The following is a 9,533-nucleotide window of genomic DNA, read 5'->3' as shown; positions in this document are numbered from 1 at the left end:
GATAACATAGTCCCCTCATTCCTGCCTGACTTTGACTTAGCCTGATGTAGTTAGTGATGCTGAAAGCGTGCTGCAAGAGCCTCAGAAGGGCCTGTCTGAAAGGTGCCACATAAGCGCACCGTGTTCTGCATATGTAAGTGAGGAGCTGCTTGGTGGTTTCCCTGCAGGGACAACTGTATTGTTTTTAATTGTCTATTTTAATAGGCCTGAATAAAATACTCTTCTGTTTTATTTGATCTGCATCCCCTAGTGGGATTTCTCCCTGCCTTCCTTTTACTGCTGTGACAGTTTCCTAGTTAGACATTTAGTTCTTTAGACAGGGCCTCTTGATTATCAATGGCAGTGAGGGTTTCTCCATCTACCGACATTCAATCCTAGTGGTCCTTGACCTACAGGATCATTTACAAAAACAGGCTGAGTTTTAGGGATCTGGGATGAATGAAACAAATACCACAAAATAGCAAACAACAACAACAACAATGAAATCAAGCACAGGTTTGGTTTAATGGGCTAAACTAATCTGGATTGATTTTTTTCTCAAGTGTTCCAAGCAGTGATCAGAGGCATCCATGATTAACCCTAGTTTAACCACCCCCAACCTTCACTATGTGGCTACTTGAACAAATGTAAGTCCATGTTAGAATGATCTTGTAGTTAGAACAATTTCCTTCTCGGAGAAGTCTTTAACTGATGGAGAATGATGTAATGAAATACAATCAGGGATAGGAGAAAGATGCAAATTTTAGTGCTAGCCTGACCACTGCATGACTGTGTGGCCTTTGTCAAATCAGGCCGTCCCTCATCTGAAAATATAAGCAAGTTGGACTAAAGCACTTCTCTGCTTCCAGTTTTATGACTGCTGACAAAGCACACCTGGCTTGACACATATGCTGTCCTGTATTTTCAAAGCAAATCTAAAGGTCTGCTTTGTATCACTTTACATATTTGTAAAGATCTATACTCCTTTATTTAAAGGTGACTCCAGTGAAGAATGATATTCTGTGACACATTTTGATTGGAACCTGGTTAAGAAATGGGCAAGCTTTGCAAAATCCTGTGGAGGATTAACTGTATTCTCTGTGTGCACGTTATCCATAAAGCATTTGCTATTCACACAGGAGGTCTCCTCTTGGAGAGACAAAGCCAGGAAGCCCAAAACAAGTCTGTGAAATCAGTGGAGTCCTTGGGGCCAGCCCCTTTCTTTTACCTATTTCTCCAAAGACCTTTTTATCCAGGTCCCAAGGCCCTTAAATTGCTTTTCCCTGAAGAAGGTGACCCTCTTTCATCAACCAGGCCTAAAATCCTCAATCAAGGCTGTGCTCCAAGATCCCTCAAGTTGAATGGCAGCAAGTAAGAGTGTTCAAAATCCATCCTGCCCCTCTACAGGGTTTTGGCAACTCCATGCCCATGACTAGGCCTACCTGTCAGAGCACTCAGGTCTTCCTGGACAGAGCCATTGGTTTAGTGATGGACATGTATCCAAGGAGGGAAATTAGATTCCCATCTGGTACTTTTGCTGGCCTCTCAGGAAAAGCATATGTCCTCATCATGATACTAAATAGAAGGAAAGTAAACCCATAGCTGCCCTTAGCAGTCCTAGCTGTCCTGTGGGCTATTGGCCTCACCCATGCTATAATAGAATCTTGCATAAAATGTGTTTGTTTTTAATTTTTTTTATTGTGTTTTGGTTTGTTTGTTTGCCTCAGGGGTGAACCCAGAGGCATTTAACCACTGAACCCCATTCCCAATCCTTTTTATTTTTTTATTTTGAGACAGGATCTCGCTAAGTTACCTAATACCTTGCTAAGTTTCTGAGGCTGGCTTTGAATTTTGGTCCTCCTGCCTCAGTCTCCTGAGCTGCTGGGATTACAAGTGTGCTCCACTGTTTTCATCTAAAAGGGGTGTTTAATATAATATGTATTTCTTAGAAATCCAAAGGAAAACTGAGTTGGTTGTAGGGATTGATACAAATTGGTTTTGGCCAAGAATCCTACCCAATTAGCAGTCCTTCAATGGAGTTCCCGCCTCCTTCTAGTGTCTTACCTATACATTCATTCATCCCTGCTGTCTCACCCTCAAGCTTAACAGGACTCCACACCCCTGCCCTCACATTGCAGTGTGACTCTGTGAATGCTTTTCTTACTGCTGTTAGAGTGACAATTCCCTATTCATCCTTCAATATAGTTTTCATGTTAACCTTCTTTTGAAGATTTCCTGACCACCTTCCTACTCATCCTCTGCCATCGATCCTGGAAGAACTGACTTCTCTCCTCTCTGCCCCTTACACTTTGTGAAACTGCTTTCACAGCAGTGTTGTCTTGTGATCTCTTGTTTTTGTTTATGTGGTCTCTTTTTTACCACTCCTCCATTTCTGGAGGGCAGGGTTCTTGGCTTACTCATCTGTGGTTCTCAACTGCCCTACTCAGTGTTTGAAATGGATGTTTTGCCTTGTATTATAAAGACTTCTTTCTAAACCCAACAAGAGGATAAGGTCTTTGAGGTCAGACAGTTTATCTACTTCATATTTGCACTATTCACATCTACTCAATAATCGCAGAATAAACAAAGAGTAATTCATAGACCTGGGCCAGGTGAACCTAGGACCAATGGAAACAGACCCATCTGTGCAAATAAAGTAGCACCTCTGCCTGACCTGGTATTACATTGCCTTTTGGCTTCAGAGAGACTGATTTTGATCCTCTCCGTTCTCCTATGCCCTTTCCATCAATCCTTCATAGCTTTCCAAGTTAACAAAAGAAACTTTAAAAATAGCTGGGGCAGAGGAGGAAGTGCAGACAAGTTCTGTCTTTATCCATGGACTTTCTTCCGGCTGCTTCTGGTTCATTTCCACTCTACGTTCTTTGGCATTCTTTGCTTCCTGGCCCCCAGCTCTGACTTCCATAGCTTGACTCCTGTGTTCAACTTGGCCTTCTGATAGATGTCCTGGGTTTAGCTGCCCATCCTCCACCCAACATTTTGTGTCTTTCAGTTTCATAGCACAGCCACATGTAAGAGATGCCCTTTCCACATGCCCCACAGTGGTCCTAAGGGACAGATTCCTGTCTTGCTCAGTTCTTACCTGACACCCATCCAAAAGAGGAAAAACATCCGTCAGAACCATAATTTCCCATTGTGAGGCCTCAGTTTGTCAAAGTAATTCTGACTTGGTGTCACCTGAATTGGATTTTATGAGCACAACGGAGGCATCGGTTTCATCTTGCACTGCTGGTATACAATGGTTAACTTTGTTAAACACTTTGGTATGTTGTATATGTATGAATCCTTAGAAATCATCGGTTCACCTAGTCACATTGAATCATTCATCTGGAGCACAGCTGAAGGGGTTAATTAAAAACAGCTGCATCTGAAAATGTATATACTTCCTTCTCAGAGAGCACAGGAAAGACAGACAGAACCCAAAAAAAATAAAAAGGAGAACTTCCATGGAGATGGGAGTTCTCCAGAAGCCAGGACGAGTGTGAGTGGAGCCTGAATGCTCTGAGAATCAGGAAAGAATCAGACTGCGCAAATTTAAGTGGGCTGTGGGTAAGTTTAAAGCTTGTCCTACAGTGGTGTTAAAGTGAAAGAGCACATTGCGGTTGAAGAACAAAGCATGGTTAGTTCTATGAATGGTGCTTTTCTATTTGAATTACTCATGTATAAAAACAGCCTGGTACTCCTTATCTTACCTGCATTTTATAGTTAATTTGAAAAAAAGTGAGTTAACTATAACTAATATTATGAGTTTCTTTCTTTATAATTCCCCACTCCCACCCCTGAGGTATTGGGGTTTAAATCCAAGGGTGCTCTATTCCTGAGCTACATCCCCACCCTTTTTATTTTTTAATTTGGAGACAGGTTCTCGCTAAGTTACTGAGTCTGGCTTTCAACTTGTGATCCTCCTGCCTCAGCCTCTGGAGTTGCTGGGATTACAGGTATATGCCACCATATCTGGCACTTTAAAATTTTAGTTAATTAATTTTAATTTTATCGTCTTAAGAACGCTAAATAGGAGTTCTATCTTCTTAAATTTTAAGTGTGTAATATAATATTATTGACCATCGGTATCATGTTGTATAGCCAATCTCTAGAGCTAATTCATATTACTATATATTATGCCATGTCCTCAGTCCCCGGTGATAATTCTAGACTTTGGTTTTCTGAATTTGACTATTTGATATCTCAAATAAATGAAGTCATACAGTACTTGTTTTTTCCTATATGGCTTATTTCACATGTTCTCGAGGTTCACCCATGTTTTCACACATTACAGAATTTCCTTCTTTGGTAAGGCTGAGTAGTATTCCATTGTACATACACGCTACCCTTTCCTTATCCATCCTGATGTTGATGATGTTGAACTTGTTTCCATATCTTAGCTATTGTGATTAGTACTGCAATGAACATGAAAGGGCTATTATCTCTTCAAAATCCTGATGTCAATTTCTTTGGCTACATATGCAGTAGTGGGATTGTGGGATCTTATGGTAGTTTTATTTTTAATTTTTGAGGAGTCTCTGTACTTCCTGTAGTGGCTGCACCATTTTGTATTCCCACTGATCTCTCTCACGGCCTCTGTGAGTGAGGGGAAAGGGTTCCCCTCCAGAGGGATGGGCTGGCTGAGAAATAAAAGAGAAAATAGTATATGAAATAACCACAGGACACAGAAATAGAGTTTCAGAGCCTGGGCAGCGAAGGGCCAAGCTGACCAGAAGAGTGCAACTTCTAACAAAGAAAGGAGCCTGGACCTGGTTTATTTATATCGGAATAGATGAAAGGGATTCAATGGAAAGGTCTTCACACAAACAAGACAGAGGTGGGGGCAGGTAGGCTGCTCAGTTCATCTCTGGTGCTGTATGGGACCTTCCTGGGCAGAGCTGACAGGGAGTTCACGCATATGGGGCCATCTTGATAGCGGATTGCCGCTCTAAGTTCCCAAATGCCAGATCTTTCCCCTCAGTGGCTTCAATGCTGAAAAGGTCCACATATATTTCATGGGTGGCTTCCTGCACACCAGCAGTGTGCAAGAGTTTAATTTCTCTACATCCTTGCCCCCCCCCAAAATTTTTTAACACTAACCATCTTAATAAGTGAGGTGATATCTCACTGTGATTTTGATTTACATTTCTGTGGTTATTAGTAATGATGAACATTTTTTCATATATCTGTTGTTCAGTTGAAAAATGTTTCTTCAAGTCTTTAGCCCATTTTCTAATCAGGTTGTTAGTTTTGGGGATTTTGTTGTTGTTGTTGTTATTGAACTTTATGTGCTTATAAATTTTAAAATCTTTACTCCACATCAGGTATATGGTTTGCAAATATTTTATCCCATTCTTTTGTGTCATATCCATGAAATCATTGCCAAGACCGATGCCATGAGGCTTTCCCCCCATCTTCTTTTAGGAATTTCAATTTCAGGCCTTATGTTTAAGTTGAATCCATTTTGAGTTCATTTTTGTGTACGGGACATGCTCAGGGTCCAATTGCATTGTTGTACATGTGGGTATCCATTTTCCACCAATTTTGTGGAAGAAACTATCCTTTCCCCATTGTGTATTGTTGGCACCCTTGTCAAAGATAATTTGACTATCTATGTATGAATTTATTTCTGTACTATTTCCTATGCTTTTCAGCATAAACAATATGTATATCATAGTTCTATAAGTGGAAAACAGTTGAATTTAGTAATTGCATTAATTGTGTGTATCATATTATGCACATTTACTCCTTGCTGTTTCTGTTCCTTATCCAAAAAGCATTAAGTTACTATGCTTTGCCATCAGAGGCAGAGGCACCATATGTGGTTTTCTGTACAGCTTTCCCTGTGACTTAAGCTTTCATTCCCACTGCTTTTTTTTTTTTTTTGTAGATGGATACAATAACTTTTTTATTTTTATTTATTTATTTGTATGTGGTGCTGAGGATGGAACCTAGTGCCTCATGCAGGCTAGACGAGCTCTCCACCACTGAGCCACAACCCCAATGCTTCTTGCTTAGGGAAGCCAGGTCAGGTTGCTCATGCTGTGTGATTACCAATTGAATCAAAGCTTATCTCATTTACAACCTGGTGGACGAATCATAAACTCAAAGAACTTGGTGGGAGAGGTCCCCTGTATAACTGAAGGAACAATATTTCTGTAACATTTTGAACTGGAGAATATGTAGAGGATTTTCTGATTCAGTATGAAAAAAGAGTGGAGTATTTGTACAAAAATAAGTAGAGAATCAATGGTTAAGATGGAGTTGAGAGTTTGTTTTAATTATTCACAGCCTCCTGAATAGAAAAAGGTTCATTAAGGTGGTCTAAATAAATGTTTCTTGTAATCAGGGGGGGTCTTCTAGTTTCTTGCTATTCATAATGTGGTCCACAGAAAAGCAGCATTAGCATCATCTGGAAGCTTGTTATAAATGCAGTATCTCAGCCCAACACAAGACCTACAGAATCTGCATTGCTGCAAGGTCTCCAGATAATGTATATGCAAGTTAAAGCTCCATTGTAGTATACCTAATGTATCAGACTTCTGTTACTTTTCAGTATACGTTCTTCCTTCTTCTACAATAATAGAATTTTAGATAGTCACACTGCTGAGTTCCCAGCTCCACATTTACTTAGCTCCTTTCTACCTGGGTAAGACTACATTCTAGCCAATGGGATGCTTGGAGAAGTAAAAGGAGCTACCTACATATGTGTCTTGCTTTTAAAATAACTAGGTCATCCCCCTGGCTGTGAGCTGCGGAGAACTGTGGCAACTACTTTGGACCCATTAGAGGGAGTCAGTCACAGGTTGAGCACTTCACAGCTACCTCCTAGTACAGGGCTGCTGTCTCTGTCTGGACTGCTGCTTTAAAGAGAAGCATGAATCTCTCATTTCAGACATTGCAAATTGAGATATCTTTAGCTCACATGGATACAGTTTATTAACACAGTTAGATGAGCAAGTAGATAGTCTCCTTAGAATTAAATATTTAACTTGTTAATAGCACTTGAATCTATCTACTTATAATGCCTACATTGAAACAGGCATGAAATAATTAAAAAGTGGGGATAGAAATATAGCTCAGGAATTAATGATAAAATAACTTTTTGATTAATGGGCAAAGATTATCTGATGTAATTCTTACCCAGAGGTTGTTTTTTTTAATCACAAAAAGCTGGTCATAAATAAATTTTTATCCAGTCAAGATTAGTCAAGTTTTCAGGAAATTCTGAGATGTGTGTTCTCTGTCACATGATCTGTAATTTACATGATTTCACCCCTTGGATTTACATAAGCCCCCAACTATGCAAACCAGAAGAGAATTAAAACCAAACTTCTCAGTTTATGAAGTTTATCTTTCAAAATACGAACATTTAGTAATGTTAGTTAGATATTTCACAGTAATTCACAGTTCTACTGTGTTACAAGGAAATAACCAAATCCATGTGGGATTTGAGGCATTCTGAGACACAAACTTACTGAATTACTTGGAACCAGGATGACAAGACAAAAATTCATACCAAACCAGAGATGGAGACATTTTCTTAATCAGTCTTGGATAACAAATTTATTAATGCCTTCGTGTGGAGTTTCAAGAGGCGAAATACCAGATACAAAATACCAGATATATAATAATTACACGTCTCAATTGTATTTTGTGGTGTTTGTATAGAATGTTGTCAAGCCTAGCTCAGCCACCAGCTCCAGCCTTGGCTCCCTCTCATTGAGTTCCCTCCCTGGAGTGGAGTCCACCAGGGGTTGCCTCTCCTGCCCCTCTGCCCATCACCCCCACTGAACAGCAGCCCCAGGAGGCAGCCCACCCACCAGCCTGCCTCCCTCCATCTCAGCCCTTCAAGGGCCGCCTCTCCCCTGAGGCTATGAATCTCTTCTGATTTCTGGGAGACCTTTCTCACCTGCTAGACATCATCTTGCTACTCCTTAAAATCTGGAAGTCCCGTTTGTGCACCCGGGATTTCAGGGAAGAGCCAGGTCCTGTTTGCTGTGGTGTTCACTGCCCAGTTCTTGGACCTCTTCATAAACTACATGTCAGTTTACAACATGTGCATGAAGGTGATCTCCATAGCTGGCTCTTTCTCCATGGTCTGGATGATTTACAGCAAGTTCAAAGCCACTTATGATGGGAACCACGATGCATTCTGGGTGGAGTTCCTTGTTCCCATGGCTGTCTTGGCATTCCTGGTCAAACCACGACTTCACCCCTCTGGAGATCCTCTGTACCTTTTCCATCTACCTGTGGCCCTCTTGCCGCAGCTGTGCATGGTGAGCAATAGTGGCCAGGCGGAGACCATCACTCCCTGTTGGCTCTGGGCATCTACTGCACCCTCTATCTCTTCAACTGGATCTAGTGCTACCACTTGGAGGGCTTTTTGGATCTCATGGCCTCATGCCTGGCCTGGTCCAGACAGTTCTCATTTGTGATTTCTTCTACCTCTATACCACCAAAGTCCTAATGGGGAAGAAGCTACGCTTGTGGGCACCGCCCTGTTCCTCACTAGCCCTCTCCTGAGCAGCGGCAGGAGGCAGAGGAAGGGGACAGAAGACAAGAGCCTCCTGTCAGTGGTGGCTTTTTAAGGAATCTACCTTTACCCACTCCCCATACTCACTCCTGCCAGGTTGTGGGGGAGGGCAGTGGAGGACCCAAGTCTTAGAGAGCTCAGGACCTGGGCTCTTTATAGTTTTTTGCTTTTTAGAGAAGGAAAAAAAATCTTTCCTCTATTTAGTTTTTGATACTGATGACTCCTTTCTCTTCTACTCTCTGGCCCCACTTTTTATAAACTGTTTTTGAGTATCCTATGGGCCAAGGCCGGGCCAGAGGTCTCTTCCCCTCCTGGAGCCCCTCAGCTCCTATCCAGCTTTACCCACAGCCCCACTGGTTGCCAAACAGAAACCTGCCCACACTGCCTGCCCCACCTCTCACCATGGCCAGGACCACAGCGATTCCACCCAAGTTCCTGGGTTGGGGGCAGGGAGGAAGGGAGGCCCAGGAAGTTCTTCCTGATTTTTCATAATAATTTTTCCTCCAGAATTTAAGGTTTGGGGTTTTTCCTGGTTTTTGACAAATGAGGGGGACTCTGGGCTCAGGCATGGGAAGGGGTCTGGCATGAGGGTCACCACAACTCTAATTCCATGTTTTTATACAGAATTTGGGGGTTAATTCTTTGTTCTCTTGAAATAAACAGAGGAAAATGGCGGGGGGCGGGGGAGTGTGGAGAATGCTGTCAAGCCAGGCATTGGTGGTACACATCTATAATTCCAGCAATTTGGGAGGCTGAGGCAGGAGAATAGCAAGTTTAAAGCCAGTCTCAGCAACTTAGTGAGACCCTAAGCAACTTAGTGAGGCTCTGTCTCAAAATAATAAAAAAGGGTAGGATGTGGCTCAGTGATTAAGTGCCCCTGGGCTCAAACCCTGGCAAGTTGGGGGAATGCTGTCAAGAATCAGCAGACCCATTAAATAACACCGCTTATTGACTGAGGCCTAAGCAAATCTTAGCCCTTTTTGCTTGGGACATAAAACTTGTCTCCATTGGAAGTTAC

The 9,533-nt window shown here is 41.9% G+C and overlaps 1 pseudogene across 1 annotated transcript; it reads left to right on the top strand.

The window, feature by feature from the left end:
- The first annotated feature begins 7,855 nt into the window (after positions 1-7,855).
- LOC308641518 (ER lumen protein-retaining receptor 1-like) lies at positions 7,856-8,505 on the top strand (annotated as a pseudogene). The gene has a single exon. The product of its transcript is annotated as an ER lumen protein-retaining receptor 1-like (transcript).
- Positions 8,506-9,533: the final 1,028 nt, after the last annotated feature.

The sequence above is a fragment of the Spermophilus citellus genome (assembly GCF_964194105.1).
Source record: "Spermophilus citellus genome assembly, chromosome: 2".
NCBI lineage: Eukaryota > Metazoa > Chordata > Mammalia > Rodentia > Sciuridae > Spermophilus > Spermophilus citellus.
This window is presented reverse-complemented; position numbering and strand designations above follow the sequence as displayed.